Source organism: Nicotiana sylvestris, chromosome 4, assembly GCF_000393655.2.
Source record: "Nicotiana sylvestris chromosome 4, ASM39365v2, whole genome shotgun sequence".
Taxonomy (NCBI): Eukaryota; Viridiplantae; Streptophyta; class Magnoliopsida; order Solanales; family Solanaceae; genus Nicotiana; species Nicotiana sylvestris.
In genome coordinates, this window is record NC_091060.1 from 156,232,635 (window position 1) to 156,250,802 (window position 18,168).

The window sequence follows — 18,168 nt, forward strand, 5'->3', positions numbered from 1 at the left end:
AATTAAATCGCGCCTAAAGGTTCTAACGTAATATTATTTTGGGGAAGGCCGTGAAGTTCGTTAAACGGCTCTACCAAGTTCCAATCGGTTTTAACAACTATTTATTTGAGGGCCCCACATTTATTTATTTTCGTTCGATGAGGCTCGTCCCAACTTGTGAACCTCTTTTCTATCATCATTCATTTTTTAAGAATTATGATGTTGTGAAAACGCGTTTTGAACCTCGTCGCAATCAATGCGCCCGTGATTGTCAACACATTTCGATTTCATCGAGATTTAGATTTGGGCCGCATCAATGCACACCCGAATTTAAGAAAAGTGTTTCAATTAAATCGTGCCTAAGGATTCTAACGTATTGTTATTTGGGGGGAAGGTGGTGGAATTTACTAAACAACCTTTCCAAACCTAAACAGTGAAATAATTCTGTTGTTATCTACTTAATTTGTCTCTAAAGATCCTAATTGATTAAGGCCAACACTTTGTCAAATCCGAATTTGAATATCCAGGAAAGAATGCAGAGAAAATGGGTCTTGAGCCCATAAGGCCCAAATCATGTAATTGCACATGCTGTGGGCGCAGACTCCTATAGCTCCAAGCATTGGGCCTAACGCAGGCCAAAATTTTAACTCAATGACAGGCATTTGTACAGCCCAGGGATCGAGCCCTTGGGGCACCTTTTGATTTAACTAATTGCTTAAGTTTTTAATGCACCTAGGCCCCAATTCAATTTATCACCTAACCAAAACAGATCTGGGCTACCTATTAATACGCCAGGCCCAAATGAAAAAAGAAACATGGCTCAGTACGAAGCTATTGAATATACAATTCAGATTAAAACCAAAATTGAAAGCAATCACGTGTATTGAACTCAAAATCAATTATAACTTTGCAAATTTAACTTCAGCAGACTGTGGAGCTTAAGAAAGACTGAAAGCTACAATTACATAAACATGGAATGCACAATCTGAACAGTTTAGACATGGTCTGAATTAATAAAACTCAATCCCAACGAATCAAATACATATAGTCATTTATCAATCAACTGATTACAGCTATATGCATCCAACGAACACAGATTGACCAAAGTGATTGCATTTCATCCCAAATTGCGATTACATCAAGGGGATTTTGAAAATGTACCTGGAAATTGGAATGTAAATAGAGAAGAGGAGATTAGCAGCAGTAACAGTTCAGCAGCTCAGAAACTAAGGTAATAACCCAGTCACAGTCAGTGAAGGAGCATTTCAGCCCACCCAGATTCAATCAATTTAGCATAAATGAGTTGAAATGCAGGGCAAACTCAATGAATCAACCCAAAACACATTCAAACATACCAACCATTTAAAATCCTAGATAAATGATTCCCAGTTTTATTTGTTTGATTTTCAAAACCACTCGAAATTAAATCAGGAAAAGTGTTGTGACTCAACTAATGGAACTTCAGATCTGGAGACTGCAGAATATGTTTAGTGGAATTTTTAGGCTGAAAAATTCTCCTCTCCTCAAGGAACTTTATGCCCTTTTATAGATGAACCCCAAAATGGTTAATCAGATTTTGGGTTTTCTTTTTAGTCCCTCCCCTATTTTCAGTTTAGTCCTCTTGTTTCTAACTTGTTACTCAAGTAAGCACCCTTATTGTGCTGAAATGTGCACTGAAATCCTATTCTAAAAGGCCCTAGGGTATTCCTCTACCCATGCAATACCTATACTGCCCTTTCATTACTTTGAAATTACTATTCCTATCAGAATTACCCTTTTCCATGCCCAAACTGCCCCTGAAGGCTTCTCAAAGTTACTGATTCTACCCTCATTCTCAACAGCTATAACCAATCCCCTAAAGTAATCCAAAACTAACTAAGACTGATTAATTAGAACTCAAAAATTAACTAATCAAACTACCCAATCCCAATTGTTCAATCACACCAACTCAAACAAACTAGGAAAAACCAGAAACCAGGATCGATCAAAGCAAAGCTTAACCTACTGATCACCATTAAATGAAATTAAACTAATTCTTAACCAATAAGCTCCCAATCGACCATTCAAATATCAAACTCAGAACTAACAAAAATTGACAGAACTATACTAATACACAAAAACAAATCGTAAAATTAACAGAACACTTAATGAAATCAAGACTGTAACTAAAACATCAACCATGCAAGTAAAAAGAAACAGGAAAACTCACTGAAGCACGAGAAACTCCGGCCAGTCACTGACGTCCGAATCCTTTCCAATTTTTGACACGCAACATCCCTAACCATGTGTTCTTACAAGAGAACACATGGTTAAGGATATTACGGTTCGAAATCGTAAAGATTTTGGTTTAGGGTTTTGGCCAGAAATTCTTAGATCTGAAATTCGAGCCGCTTCACAGAGATTTGAAGGAAAATAATCATGGATTTGGGTTGAGGGAAGTCCGGGGATTGTGTGGTGTGATTTTGGGCTGGTTTGGATAAACCTGCGATCTGACCGGAGAACTTCAAATCAATATTCGACGAGTTCTGGCCGGATTTGAGCAAAAACAAATACAGGACTGGAAAGAGGTAGAAGAGGGGAGTTGATGGTGTTAATTGGGTGACCGTTGGTGTAGTTGACGTTCACCGCCGGCGAGGGATTTGGGGGCGGCGTGGATTAGGGTTTGTGAGGGTGAGGGAGACGATGCAAATGGGGTAGGGGGGTTTTCGGACAATTATATACAAACATCCTAGTTAGATCCGGACCGTTGGATTGATGAGATCCAACGGTCGTGATTGAAGGCTGGGGAAATGATGTCGTTTGGACTTATTAGGGACCGGACCGGGTTGGGGGATTTGGGCTGGACTGGTTGGCATAGATATAAACGTGTTTGGGCCTGAGAATTTCTACTGATTTGGCCCAAATTTGGGTCTTTTATTAAGACCAATTTTTCTACTCTTATTTTCTTTTTTATTTTCTTTTTCTCATTTTAAAATTTTTCTAATTTTTATAAAGATGTAAAACTAACATGAAATCCTGATTGTTTCAAAACAAAGACTAATTAATTCCTAAAATTGTTTAAAAACTATTTCATGACAAATTTCCAATAAAAATCATTAAAATGCAAAAATGCACTAATTTTGTGATTTTCATGTTTTGTTCTAAACAAATTAAACCTTAATTGATACTAAAAACCTAAAACTAAAACCTAAATGCAAAAATACATATTTTTGTATTTTATAAGAATTAACATGCGCAAATAGAATGCAACAATTATCAGAAAATGACACAAAAATGCACAAAAATTGTAAAAAATAAAGAAAAAATTATTTTGTTTGGGATTTTGGGAATAATCATATTTAGGGCAAAAATCACGTGCTCACACTTGCGACTCGCCATTGCAAACCAAAAAACCGACCACCTTTGACTAGCTTTTATTTCAAAACAACAACCATGTTATAATAAACACTCTTTCTTTTTTTTCCTTTTTTTTTCTTGTTTCTTTCCTCTCTCTTTTTTTGGTTTTTCTTTTTTTTTTTCTCTTTTTCATTTTCCTCTTTTTTTAAATCATTCGATCGAACTTGATGTGGGTTGCCTACATATCATGTGGGAACATGAATCAGATCTTACATAGTTCGGGAAGATTAGAAACAAAGTAAATATACTAACTCTTTTTGGATTTTGAAATTTGTTTTTTTTCGAAAGAAATACTTACAAAGAAGAAAGAAAATATTTTTTGGATTTCGATTTGTTTTGTTTTTAAGAATTTTTTTGAAAAGTAAGACGTCTAAAGAAGAGGAAAAAAAATATTTTCTTGAATTTTAACTTCTTTTTCTTCTTTTTTTTTCTGGAAATTTCGAAAGAGAAACTTCTAAAGAAGAAAGAAAAAAATTTTGGATTTTGAATTTTCTTTTCAATTTTGAAAGGAGAATGAAAATATTTTTGAATTTTGGAAGAAATTTAAAGAAAATATTTTGTATATGTTTTTTTTTAAAAACGATTAGGGTCTAAAAGAAAGGCTTTCTAAAGAAGCAAGTAATGGAAAATATTTTTTGGATTTTTTGAAAATTATGGGCCGGAACCGATGAGGTTTGCCTATGTATCTCACATCCGGTGAGAATCAGACCCGCGTAGTTCGCCAGTTTTGTCGGAACAGGGAAATATGACTTTTTGAAAACATTGCCTTATTTCTTTTCTCTTTTTTTCAAAATTTCGACAGAGTTTCAGAATTCAAATATCTACTTCTCACTCTTGGTTTTTTTTCTTTCCCTATTCTAGAAGCCAGTCAACATGCAAGCCAAAACAAACAGATACGCAAGTAGCACGTAAGATGCATCAGGATGGTCTTTTAATTTGGGTACACCTATCTTAGACGGACCCAACCCCTGTGTTGAGTCCCCAAAGTCAAATGCACATGATGCAAACTAACGTTCCTACTAGGGATTCGGCATGAGGCTATGTTATTCTAGGTTTAAAACCTGGGTGTATTGTTCTAGACCTGGCTTACCCAAGTGGACAGCTCGAGCCGAGGGGGGGAAGCATACCGGGAATACAAAAGCTTCACCGACTTTGCAACTTGTCTGAACCTCGTTCTAAAATTGGGATATGACTCTAACAAAAAAAAAGTCACTCGAAGTGCACACTTCCCAGATGATTTAGAAGACTCGGAGAGAAGAGGGTTTCGTAATAATTTATATACAGTCCAAACAATATCAAAGCAGTAAAAAGCGGCATTTAGCACATTAGGCTCAAACATGTAAAAATCAGATAATAAATAAAGCCAACTATAACAGTTATTCTAAGCTCGAATTCTTGAACCCTGAACCAGAGATTCTGAGTTCTTGTCTCCAGCAGAGTCGCCAGAGCTATCACACCTCCTTTTAACCACCCGAGGGGGCATATAAGGGAGTTTTTCAAATTTAAGTGACAATCGAAACGGTATTATTTATTTAAAATTCAGAGTTGCCACTTGGGATAATTTATGGTGTCCCACGTCACCGGTTTAAATCCTGAATCGAGGAAGTTTGACTCTGTTTTACAGTCCGCGAATACAAAAATCCAAGTAAGGAACTCTGTTAACCCGGGAGAAGGTGTTAGGCATTCCCGGGTTCCGTGGTTCTAGCACGGTCGCTTAAACTATTATAATTGGCCTATTATCTGATTTTAATATATGTTTTAGCCTATGGTGCATTTTTAGCTTATTAATCGCTTTTAATTATTTTAGAAAGATTCAACGTTATTTAAAACATGCCTTGAACCACGCCACATGAAATGCACCCGCAGTCCACGACACATTTTACTTAACGTTGTTAAAATTGGGTCACATGAAATGCACACCCGAATTTAATAAATAAAGGAAATTAATTTAAATAGCGCGCCTAAAGCAACTAGCGCATTTGAATTATTTTCCTACTTTGAGATTATTGTGAAACCAAGAGTTTGTGGAAATCATTGTTCGGAGAGATGTGCACTTATTATTAAGCTAACAGGCCAAGATATGAATGTGATTGACATTATCCAATACGAAAGAGATGAACCAGCTTGTGCTTATTTTGTTTAAGGAATTGGGTCAGGCATGATTCTATTGGGCCAAATTTCTTTAACTTCTCGTTTGAAATTATTTCCTGCAGGCCCCATTACTAAACTAACTTAGGCCCAACATCACTTGCTATTCTTAAATCCTAAGAAATCAATTCTAATGACTCCCACTGCAGAATATGAAAGAACTACTCTAATGAGTAAACTTATTGCAACATGATTTCAACCAAACAATATTCAAACAATGATCAAAAGGGCAATTCTCATCAAATAAAACTTCTTCAAAGAAAAGAGAAAGATTTAGATTTTTACGACAAAGCACCAATTTGTTAACATGTACTAAATAAAATAAGGAACATCCAAATCTATATTTAACAAAATCATCTCATGAAAAATAACACGAATTCACTTGTGCAAAGCACAAAATAAGATTCAAATGCTAGGATTAGAAAATGAACCTTCACATTCGCCGAATCCAAACTTTAAACTTATGTGACTCAATAATCTAGCCGAGGACAAGGACTATGACCGCAACCAATGACGACGACATCAAACGTAGCTAACGAACACATTAAACCCAAAAAAAGAAACACGAACAATCTAGCTAGCGAAAAACAGAGAAATGGATTGTGCCCGTTTGTGGTTCAGGTTGTCGCTGTTTTTGGTTGATTCTCGTGGCTGATTTCAGAGGTGTTTTGGAGTCATTTTTGGGATGGAGAAGAGGGCTGGCTTGAGGTGGTTGAGGGCAGCAATTTTGGCAGTGTTTCGTTGCACTTTTGGGACTATTTTGGAGCTAATTTCAAGTTGAAACAGGGTGACGTTTTGGTAGTTAAAGGCTGCTAAAATGGCCAGCCTTCATGGCTGTTTTGAGAGGAGGAAAACAGAGGTGTTTGGATGGTGTTGAGGCTGCTGATTTGGTGGTGAAAACAGAGGTCCATGATTGCATTTTGGGCATATTTTCAGCTCCCATTTTGGAGCTTTTGAGCAACTTTTCTATGATTTTTCATGGAGATTCAAGGAGCTTTTTTACATGGTTTAAATGGAAGAAAGATTAGTGATTGATGATGAGGAAGTAAGGAAGAATAGAGAAATATGGTGATTCAGCTTTTTCTGATGCCTAACGTTCTAGGCTTTTTTCTTTTCTCCTTTCTCTAGCTTTTGAGCCTTTTTCCCCTTTATTTTTTGTTCCTAGATCTGAGCCTTCTATTTTGTTCTATGGTTTCCTCCCCCTATTTCTTCTGTGTGTGCATGTGTTTTATAGAAAGAGAAAATAGCGTGAAAGGAAAATTCACCAGCCCTTTTCCCCTCCTCAGAACGTGAGTGCATGTGAAATTTCTGTTATTTTAGGATAAAATGTGCATGTGAGTTAGTTATGGGAAGTGGATAAGAAAGCATCTTTTGGAAAGTTGCACAATTTATTAGCTCGTGTTCTTTTAATTTTTTTTTCAGATTTTCTTTTAAAAATAGCTTTATAAAGATACTAGTACATTTAAGATAATAAAAATATTTAAAGAAGACATATAACTACTATATTAATGAAATTTAAATACTACTCAATATATACTAAATGTAAAATATTTTTTGAACTTTTTTTTCTTATCGTTTTTTTTTTGGAAAATAAAATGCAAAAACTATTTTTGTATATTTTTTTTAAAAATATCAACCAGCTAGGATAAGGAAAAATATTTTTTGTAGTTTGTTTTTCATTTTTTGTGATAAAATAAAGCAAAAAGAGTCAAAATTAGTTGAAATAACTATATTAGGCTAACACTAAATATTTACAAGCTAAAATATGTAAAATCTTGGGGAGGATCAAAAATCACATGTCTACAAGTACATTATTCGTATTGACGCCCTATTTTCCGGGGCTTGCGTTTCATGCCCGCAAGTGCAGGTAGACAAGCTGACGGTCCCCCTCCTTAGGATCCTTGATCAGCGAAAGTTGGTGTGCTCTACTTGATCCGGAGCTGCTTTTGACCTTGGTACGATATGTTTGCATACAAACATGGGTATGACGGGGTCCAGTCCCATCCTTGTACAGTTGTATATTCTAATGGAGGTCTGTAGGCAGTTTTGTATAGTTGGATAGTATGTGGCCTTGTCCTCTTCCAATTTTGGGTATATAGTTGTCTATAGCAGCCTTGCCAGCCGCCCCACTATATTCCGGATGTATATGTATATATGTCGTTTGGACAGATTTCCCTCACGTATGTTATTCATGTTTATATCTTAGACGCATGCTTAAGGATGTTCGACATGTAGGACACGGGCACTCGTTGCGCCCCATCGGTTTGGGGCTTGACAAAAGTACTATCAGAGCAGTTCTGTCCTAGGGTTGTCTACAGACCATGTCTAGTAGAGTCTTGTTTATGGGTGTGTTGTGGACCACACATATAGATAAGAGGCTAGAGGACATACAGGATGTTATCCTCACTTATTTCCTCTTCCAGAGAAGGGTACGACCAAGATATGACAACCTTAAGATACTTGCATGGATTTTTGTGTTAGTTATTGTCATTGGTCGTGTGAGGCCATTGTCGTTATTGATGATTGTGGTTCTATGTGGCATTGAATTATTTAGTTTCTACAGAAAGAGTTAGTAGTAGTATTGCTACAAAGGCGACTCTGCCAAAGTTTATATAGATCACAGGGAGTTAAACATTCGTGGACGAATGTTTCTATAGGGGAAGGATGTTACATCTTGCATTTTTGTATATTAAAGTTTCGTCTTCAGTTAATCGACGTAGACTCAGGGATGAGATTATCTTGAGGTTATACGTATTTATGCTATTTATAACAAGCGATCAATAAGTGTCGTGAAGTATAAAGGGTAAACGAATCAAAAAAATGAGTTTCGTTGAAGGTTGTCGATTTGGGATAAAATACGATCCAAGCTATAATACCTGATATTTATGAACTAGTGCCATACAAGGTACTACATGATCATAATAGTAAGGTGTATAAGGTATGTTAAAAGTGAATAGTATTTTAAGTAAGTGGAGATAATTCTTAATTATGTGGGTAATTGATTAATTATTGGGTAATGGAACATTACCTAGTTAATTAAGAAATTGTGGGTGATTAATTAAAGAATATGGTTGAGAAAAAACATCCCCGCGCGGCAGCAAACCAATCCAAGAATTGTGACTCATAAGTCACTATATTATGTGGCTATGTCTTAAGAATGTGAGTCATTTCCATTTTAATAAAGGAAAGACACACATAACGTGAATCGTATCCATTCTTAAGAAACATAAGTTACAAATCCATTCTTATATGCATTCAAACTTAAATGTTTGTATGTTACAAACATAAGTCACAAACGTAAGTCACATAAGCAAGATAAGACTTCAACAATTCAAAGCAACGTGAGATCATGCAATTATAAGGGAGTACGGTGCAATCTTTATCAAGAATATCATACGGGTTTTTCCCTACTCCGGTCTTTCCATCACGCGTTTTGTCGCAATTGTCGTGTGGTAGAAGGATTGTTCGGAGAACCGGCTCAGGCATGATAAGGTTATCCCTTCTTTCTTTTGGCATGATTTATACGACACAAATGAAACGAACAATGCACAACTTCCAAAAATGACTTTATTCATAGAAATGCTAGAGATGCGTAGATTCTTGTTTTCCCATAAATCTTATTATTCTATCGTCTGTTCATGGGTCTCAGAAAATACGTAAGTTGATAAAGTATATTTCATGGTATTAATCAAAGACATAATGGTCTTATGACACTTCGGAAGATTTTATTGACGTGCTTCTCATGCATTGCATTTATTTACATTGACCCATGATCAGATGGTATTATATATATGTAAAAATGTTACGGTGTTATATACGCACCACCACCTGATCAGCTGGTATATGTTGATGATTTTTCCCATACTGGCTGAGATGATATGATGGGATGCCCTCAGAGGCTTGATGATATTATATACACCTATACCCATGCGTGACACGACATTTATACGCACATGTATGACATTATAAATGTTTCAGGATTTACAAGGTGATTTAGACTTACAGATGGAATTCCTTATTCCATGTTTCATCTATGTTTGTTATGTACTAATTTTTTTATGCCTCACATACTCAGTACATTATTCGTACTGACGCCCTATTTCCCGAGGCTTGCGTTTTATGCCCACAGATGCAGGTAGACAAGCTGACGGTCCTCCTCCTTAGGATCCTTGATCAGCAAAAGTTGATGTGCTCCACTTGATCCAGAGCTTCTTTTGACCTCGGTAAGATATGTTTGCATATATGGGTATGACGGGGCCCAATTGCGTTCTTATACACTTGTATATTCTAATAGAGGTCTGTAGACAGTTATGTATAGTTAGATAGTATGTGGCCTTGTTGGCTTCCAGTTTTGGGTATACAGTTGTCTATAGGAGCCTTGCTGGCTCGCCCCACTATATTCCGCATGTAAATATATATATATGTCTTTTGGACAGGTTTCCCTCACGTATGTTATTCATGTTTATATCTTAGACGCATGCTTAAGGATGTTCGACATGTAGGACTCAGGCACCTATCGCGGCCCAGGTTTGGGTCGTGACAGTTTCATCAGACTAAGAGTGTTATCCTAAGAGAAAACTAATCAGACTAGGTTTTTATCTTAGGAGAAAGATTCATCAGACTAGCTTGTTTTATCTTAGGAGAAAATTCGTCAGACTAAGACTTTTTATCCTAGGAGAAAGTTCATCGGACTAGGATTTTTATCCTTTTTTATCTTAGGAGAAAGATTCATCAGACTAAGATTTTTTATCCTAGAAGAAAGATTCATCACACTAGGGTTTCTTATCTTAGGAGAAAGATTCATCTGACTAAGACATCTATATCTTAGGAGAAAATTCATCAGACTAAGACTTCTATTCTATGAGAAAATTCGTCAGACTAGGTTTTCTTATCTTAGGAGAAAATTCATTAAACATATTTTAGGAGAAAGAATCATAAGGCTAAGACTTTTATCCTTGGATAAAAATTCATTAGACTAGAATTTCATATTTTAGGAAAAAGATCATCAGACTAAGACGTTTATCCTAAGAGAAAAATTCATCAGACTAGATTTTCTTATCTTGGGAGAAAGATTCATCAAACTATGATTTTTATTGGGGAGGCAGAGAATCTATCAGACTAGGAAGTATTGCCCTAGGAGGAAAATGCGAAGAGGAATGACATAATTTTATGTATACTAGCAAGACAAATAAAAGCAAAGATTTGAGAAACTTCCCTTTTGTCAGATCTTCTCTTCTTTTCTTTTTCTTTTTCTTTTCTTTTTCTTTCTTTTTTTTATTTCATTTTTTCATCCTCTTTTTTTATATTTCTCTTTTTATCTCTTTTTGTTTCCTTTTTTCATTTTTTTTAACCACTTTCCTTGCACTGCTTTGTTATTATTTCAAACAAAGAAAATTTTTGTGAGTTTCAAAAGTGGTATTCGATTTGTGGCCTTGATATCTTTGGCGGCTTGGCTTTGTGATCATTCAACTTTAGAAAACAGACTGCATTGGTAGTTGGCTGCACTACTGGGAGAATTTATTGTTACTTTTAAGAGACTTTTGCTTTGTATCAACCCTGATTGTTTCACACCCAGTACCATTTTTATTTGCGGCTCAATCAGCATCATCCCAACTGGAGATCTTTTCTTAGGTGACCTTTTTTAATATCTTGAATGGTTTCTCGCTTTTTGAGAAATTTTTTTGTTAGAGAGAATTGCAACTAGCTATGCGCGCCTTTTGCATGATGTTCATATTTCACAGTCTCTGTTCAGTACTACAGGGAACCCGAAATCGATCTTGCTGTCTTTTCTTTGCTTGTTTTTGATAAGTAGGCAGACAGGAATATCTTTTAGGGGAACCCTTGTACCGCACAAATTATCAAGACATGTCGGATGTAACAACTGAGTGTGCATGTTACTTCTCCAATAATTTTATGTTTAATGTTCTGGCCAGAATTTGCTTTGTGCAACTAAAAAGCTGGTAGCATATTTTGAAATCATATCTTGCTTGTTTTGATGAGGAATGACTCAAAGAAAAGGACATAGTGATGCTAAGAAACAATATTTAACAAGAAATGCTCATGTCAGCTTCATGATCCAATCTTTCCTTTAACATTCTTATGACCTTTGAAGCCGGGCTCGTTTATGTTAATTCTTTGCATCAGCTTCATGACTCACTTTCGACTAGTGGTTCCTCCATGGATTTTCACCAGCAAGTCTCTCTCATTTATTTATCTCTACTCGTCATCGCCTTACAGTGCCCGTGAGGGTTTTTACTAGTAGGACTCTTATTTTTTTCTTTTTTTTCTTGATTCCTTGAGTGAGAAACCATGATCATGTCCCTCATATGGCAGCCATTACTCATTGCAGATTTCCCTTGGCATTCTCAAAACTAATCAGGAGGTCTTTATTCGGAAGGCTTTTGGATAAGGTTAGAAAGAAAAAACGGCATAAAGACTCAAATAAACTCTTGGAATCGACTCTTTGAAATATTAAAACAAACTCATGCCCCAGTTTTAGATACTGGATTATTTTTTTGGTTTTTTTTTTGTTGGACCGAACCGTGTAAGGCTGCCTACATATCTATTTTTAAAGAAGTCAGGTCAAACGTAGTTCAAACATGTAACCTAACTAAAAAAATTCGTCTTTCCTTCTTTTTCTTTTTCTTTTTCTTTTTTCTTTCTTTTTTTTCTTTTGTTTTCAAAACAAATCGCCCCAAGTTTTATTTTCTATGGCATGGGCCTTTGACTATTCTTTACTTCTTCTTTTTTCACTTGAACTTTTTAAGAGTTGCCCGGGTTTGTAATCTTAGGGTGTGGACTTTTCTTTTTATTTTTTCTATTTTTTTGGACTTTTAACTCTAAGTTTGATTCCAAGAGAGGGTGGTTAAAGAAAATAATGCATGCTCAAAAGGGAATAATTTAAAATATCAGTCTATTTTTCAACACCTTTTGAGTAAAATTTTGACACATTTCGAACATAAAGATTTTATGAGCACCGGGTGAATTTCACTCTTAATTTTTTTTTCTTGGGTTTTCTTGATTTCTTTCCCTATTTTAGAAGCCATTCAACATGTCAACCAAATCAAACAAATTCAAAAGTAGCATGTAAGATGCATCAAGATGATCTTTTATTTTGGGATACATTTGTCCTAGGCGGACCCAACCCCTGTGTTGAGTCGCCAAAGTCAAATACACGTGATGTAAACAAACATAATTACTAGGGATACACCTGTCCTAGACGGACCCAACCCCTCTGTTGAGTCGCCAAAATCAAATGCACGTGATGCAAACAAGCATACCTACTAGGAATCTGGCATGAGCTTTGTTCTTGTTATTTTGGGATACACCTGTCCTAGACGGATCCAACCCCTGTGTTGAGACGCAAAGGTCAAATGCACATGATGCAAATAAGCATACCAACTAGGGATCCGGCATGAGACTTTGTTCTTCTAATTTTAAACCTTAAGGTGTGGAGTTATAGACCAGGCTTACCTGAGCGTATAACTCGAGCTAGGGGGAGGGAAGGGGCAGCATACCGGGAGTACAGAAGAATCATCGGCTTTGCAACATGTCTGATCCTCGTTCTAAAATTAGGGGTATGACTCTAACAGAAAAGAAGCCACGTGAAGCGCATGCTTCCTTGAAGATTTAAAAGACTTGGAGAGAATAGGGGTGTCGTAACAGTTTATATACAGTTCACGGCAATATTAAAGCGATAAAGAGCGGCAATTAGAACATTAGGATCAAACACGTAAAATCAGATAATCACAAGAAAGCAAGTATAACAGTTATTTTAAGCTCGAATTCTGAACACTAACCCAAAGATTCTGGGTTCGATCCCCAGCAGAGTCGCCAGAGCTATCACACCTCCTTTTTCTAAGAGATAGGGAGTTTTTCCAATAAAAGTGATATTACTTAAAATGGAATTACTTATTTAACTAGAGTCGCCACTTGGAATAATTATTATGGTGTCTCAAGTCACCTGTTTATTTTAAAATCCGAAATCGAAGAAATTAACTCTATTTATGGTCCGCAAACATAGAAGACCGGGTAAAGAATTTTGTTAACCCAGGAGAAGGTGTGAGGCTCTCCCGAGTTCCGTGGTTTTAGCAAGGTCTCTCAACTATTAATAATTGGCCTAATTATCTGAATTATTACATGTTTAAAACCTTTTATGACGTGTTGCTTTTATAACGCTTTTATCTTTTAGCCATTTATGAAAATTATTTGAACAAGTCGCGATGTCGTGCACTCGTTGTTTTGAACATATTGCAAATCACGCCACGTGAAACGTACCCGTTATTTACAACATATTTATTTTTATTGTTGTTTGAAGTTGTAGGGTCAAGTCACGCAAGCGTGCACTCGAATTTGAGATTAAATGTATCATGACTATGCCATGAAAACCGTACCCATAGTCACAATGATTTATTATTAAACGCGCCTAAAGCAAGCTACGAATGTTTAAAGATGTTTATCCTAAATTAAGTTGATATTATTGTGAGGTTAAGGATTATGGATAGTGAATTTTGTGGGAGAAGTGATGTAATTAAACTTTTGGCAAGATCTACTAATTAATAGTGGTAAAAGAAAAATGGGCCAACTTGTGGATTTCATCATGTTGGGCTAGTTAAAGATCAATCGTACTATCCACGTCTAATTCTCAAACAACAATAACAACCCATTACTAATTGAACTTGCACTTTAATAAAGCTCAACGCCAAACTCAATAGATAAGACATTAATTTAACAAAATGTATTGAAATCATCTACACTAACATATTTGTTCGGTCAACTTTCCAAATTTCATGAGCCAAAATGGCCTGAATAATTAATCATCGACCGGTACTCACTCAAATCAAATAAACAAAACCCAGAACAATGAATCATTGAAGGTATACAACCAAAATATAATATATAAATCAAAAGAAAACAAGGTGAAAGAAAAATAATGGTGTCACGACCCAAACCGATGGGTTGCGACAGACATTCGATGCCTTACTTAGTCGAGTACCAACATAATGTATCTTACGTGTCATACTATCATAGGTAAATTAGCCGAAAAGGCTGTCATGAGATAACTAGACTAAAGCATGAGGGAATACTTGACATAGGATGACCCAACATGATATACCGACTTATACATATGACATACGAGCCTATAAGGCCGGCATGATCCATTATATACTCAAAACATAGGCCGACAAGGCCATACAAGTATCCGTATATATGACATATGTCAACAAGCCTTTAAGAGTATATAATATCAAAAAGGTCGAGACAGGGCCCCACCTTACCAATCAATACATGTACTAATCATACTAACCAAATAAGCAACTTTGAAGTAAATGGAGCACACCAACACCTTCCGCTGAGCTGATAGCCTACTAGGAGGACTCTCAACCTGTCTATCGGGACCTGCGGGCATGAAACGCAGCATCCCCAGGCAAAAGGGACATCAGTACAAATAATGTATGGAGTATGTAAGGAATGAAAATTAGTAAATAATAGACATGAGAGAAACATGGAGTAAAAGTCTCGACATTCAAGTCTGAATAGCTCTGTGAATCATTTAATTTTTATAATGTCATGCATATGCGTATAAATGTTATATCATGCATAGGTATATGAGTATATAACATCATCAATCCTCTGAGGGCATCCCATCATATCATCTCGGCCACTGTGGCAAATCATTAACGTATACCAGTTGATCAGGTGGTGGTGCGTATATAACGTCGTAACCTTTTCCCATATCTCTTATACATATAATATAAGTGTATATAACGTCATCTGATCATGGGTCAATGTACATGTGTAAATGCATAAAAAGTGTGTTAATAAGATTTCTCGGAATGTCATAAGATCAATATGCCTTTCGGATAAACTTTATCAACTACGTATTTTTCTAAGACCCGTGAACAGAAGATATAATAATAAGACACATGGGGAATCAAAAACATAGACACCCCTAGCACTTCTATGAATAGAGTCATTTATGAAAGTTGTGCATTTGCTCGTTTCATTTGTATCATATAGATCATGCCAAAAGGAAAGAAGTGATAGCCTTAACATACCCGAGCCGATTCTCTTGACAACCCCTCTAACACACGTCTTTTGCGAAAAATACGTAACGGCGGATCGAAGTAAGAAAAAATCCGTATGATATTCTTAAGAAAGATTGTACCGGGCTCCCTTAGAATTGCAAATCATGTTGCTATTACGTGATAATCTCGTATGAATTCTTTGCTGAAGCCTCACCTGTTACTTAGTAGATATAAAACATCTCCATTTTGTGAATTAAAGAGAGGCTTTTTGTATTAGTTGGTGTAGGCCCCACTTATGTATTACTTAGCCACAAGAATTGCTCTAATTTTACCACCTTGTTACATGAGTTGAAACTCATTATTCAAGACCACTTTGGCTGTCACATTCTCATAATCCCACGTGAATTGCCCCCTAATACTTATCCAAGATCTCACTTAAATAATTATCCACAAACTTCTAATTAATTTATTAACTTCCTACTCAAATCAATAATTAACTAACTATCTACATAATTAAGAATTATCTCAAATTACTTAAAATACTACTCACTTTTAACATACTTTATACACCTTACTATCATGGTCATGTGGTACTTTGTATGGTACTAGTCCATAAATACAGCATATTACAGTTTGAATCATATTTTATTTCAAAATGTCAAACTTCGACGAAAGTCATTTTCTTCGATTTGCTTACTCTCTCAAATTCACGAATTTACTTATCACTTGTTTGAAATAGTATAATATTTATAACCTCAAAAATAATCTTGTTCCCGAGCTTACGTCGATTAACTTACGACGAAACTTTAACATACGAAAATACGGGATGTAACATTTCATTTTCGAGTTTTTATCAATTTACTTATGGCGTACTTTCACGTACGAAAACATGAGGTGTAACAAATGAAAACAGTGGTTAAGAAAAGAATGAACCTTTTATAGATGAAGATTTTCTTCAATACATAGGAGAAAGGAAACCTTCAGATCTACGTGCGGAATGAACCGCGACTAGAGATGACAGGTGAAACCTCAAACGAAAAAAATTTCGACGACCCGACCAACCTTTTTCGCCGATGGTTTTTTTTTAGTGTTTGGAAAAATTTGAGGGCTGCTTTGGGCTGATTTTTGGAGCTACTATTACTGATTTTTCATTGATAAAACAGGGGATTTACAATTGGTTTAAGGAAGGTTTTGGGGGGGCTGATTTGGGGCTATTTTTGGGCAGCGTTTGGCGTGGTTTAACTGGGGTTTCGCAGCTGGGTTCTCATCGAGCTACTTCTGTGTTTTTGCAGGTATTGAGACCTGAGGCGGATCAAGGATTTGAGGCTTATGGGTTCCTATCGTAATTTCAAATTAATATGCAATAATAATTGGGTTCACAGTGATATATTTATCAATATTTAGTGAATTTCTTAATATAAATACAGGGTCTATGCAAGAGTAATGGATTTTCGGAAACTCGTAGTCTATGTACTAGGTCCGCCCCTAATTGAGACTGGTTTTTGGTAGTTGTTTCGGAGCTTTTGTAGCTAGCTTTCATGGCTGTTTGGTGGAATTCATGGGAGGATGTTTAGATGGGGATTTCAGCTGTGTTTAGGACCATTTTTTAACTCGTTCTGGAGTGGTTTTGGGTAACATTTTTAGCTGTTTGAGCAACTGTCTTTCAGCTGGTGTTAATGGATTGATTAGCGGCTTTTTTCAGTTGCCTTTTTTGAAGATTCCATGGTAATGGATGTTTTGGTGGATGAAAGATGAGCTCGGTAGAGTAAGAAGCGACTTTTATGGCGAAAACTGCGAGCTATGAATGGCGACCAAAAAACAATGCTCTTTTTCGTTTTTTATTCCTGTTTTTTTCTCCCCCTTAGGTATTATATGAGTAAGGTATATATGGAAAATTGTTGGGCAAGAAATCCATGAGTGTGTATGTGCAGGTGAGTTTTGAGGGAGAGCATGTGAGTTTGTTAGAAAGGAATCTTTGCCAAGTGACGTTTTTTCAATTGGTTCTTTCTTTTTTTGTTGATTATCTTTTTTTTTCTTTTTAGTTAATAAAAATAAAGTATTACTCCTACTTGATTAATATAAAAGGATAAAAATGCTAACTACTCAAAATTCATTTATTAAAATCATTAACTTAAAAATAGAGTAGACTCGTTAAATATATTTTTTGGAACTTTTCTTTCTTCTGAAAATGGGAACACAATTAAAATGTAAGATTGCGGCTATTTTTGTTGTTTTCAATTTATCTAGTAAGGTATACTAAAAAGTAAAATAAGATCTAAAATATTAATTAAACGTAAAAGCTATTTGAATACTAAAGGTGGTGAAAAATTTCAAAAATTAGATGCTCACATATGTCTTGTTAGATTAATTAGTGTTTGATGGGAGTATTTGAGAAGAGGTTGTTTTGTCTCTCATTGGAAAAAGAAAGAAAGGACGAGGCGTTTAAAAGCACTTCTTTGTCCTATATAGTTTGAATATTTTTTAGGATGTTTTGGAGGAAAATTAGAATTTGACTATAATATTAATAATCGAGATTGGGAACCTCGGCCAATTAAGTAGCCCGAAATTAATATTTTAGTCACCTATTATTTTATTAATTAATTAAAAATATTTTTTA

General features: G+C 35.7%; 1 long non-coding RNA gene across 1 annotated transcript; it reads right to left on the reverse strand.

Moving 5' to 3' along the window:
• Positions 1 to 844: 844 nt before the first annotated feature.
• On the reverse strand, positions 845 to 6,725 carry LOC138889074 (uncharacterized). The gene is made up of 2 exons (XR_011406640.1): positions 5,955 to 6,725; positions 845 to 1,140 (listed from the first exon to the last, which is right to left on the reverse strand). It is a non-coding gene; the product is annotated as an uncharacterized lncRNA (long non-coding RNA).
• Between the last annotated feature and the right edge of the window lie 11,443 nt (positions 6,726 to 18,168).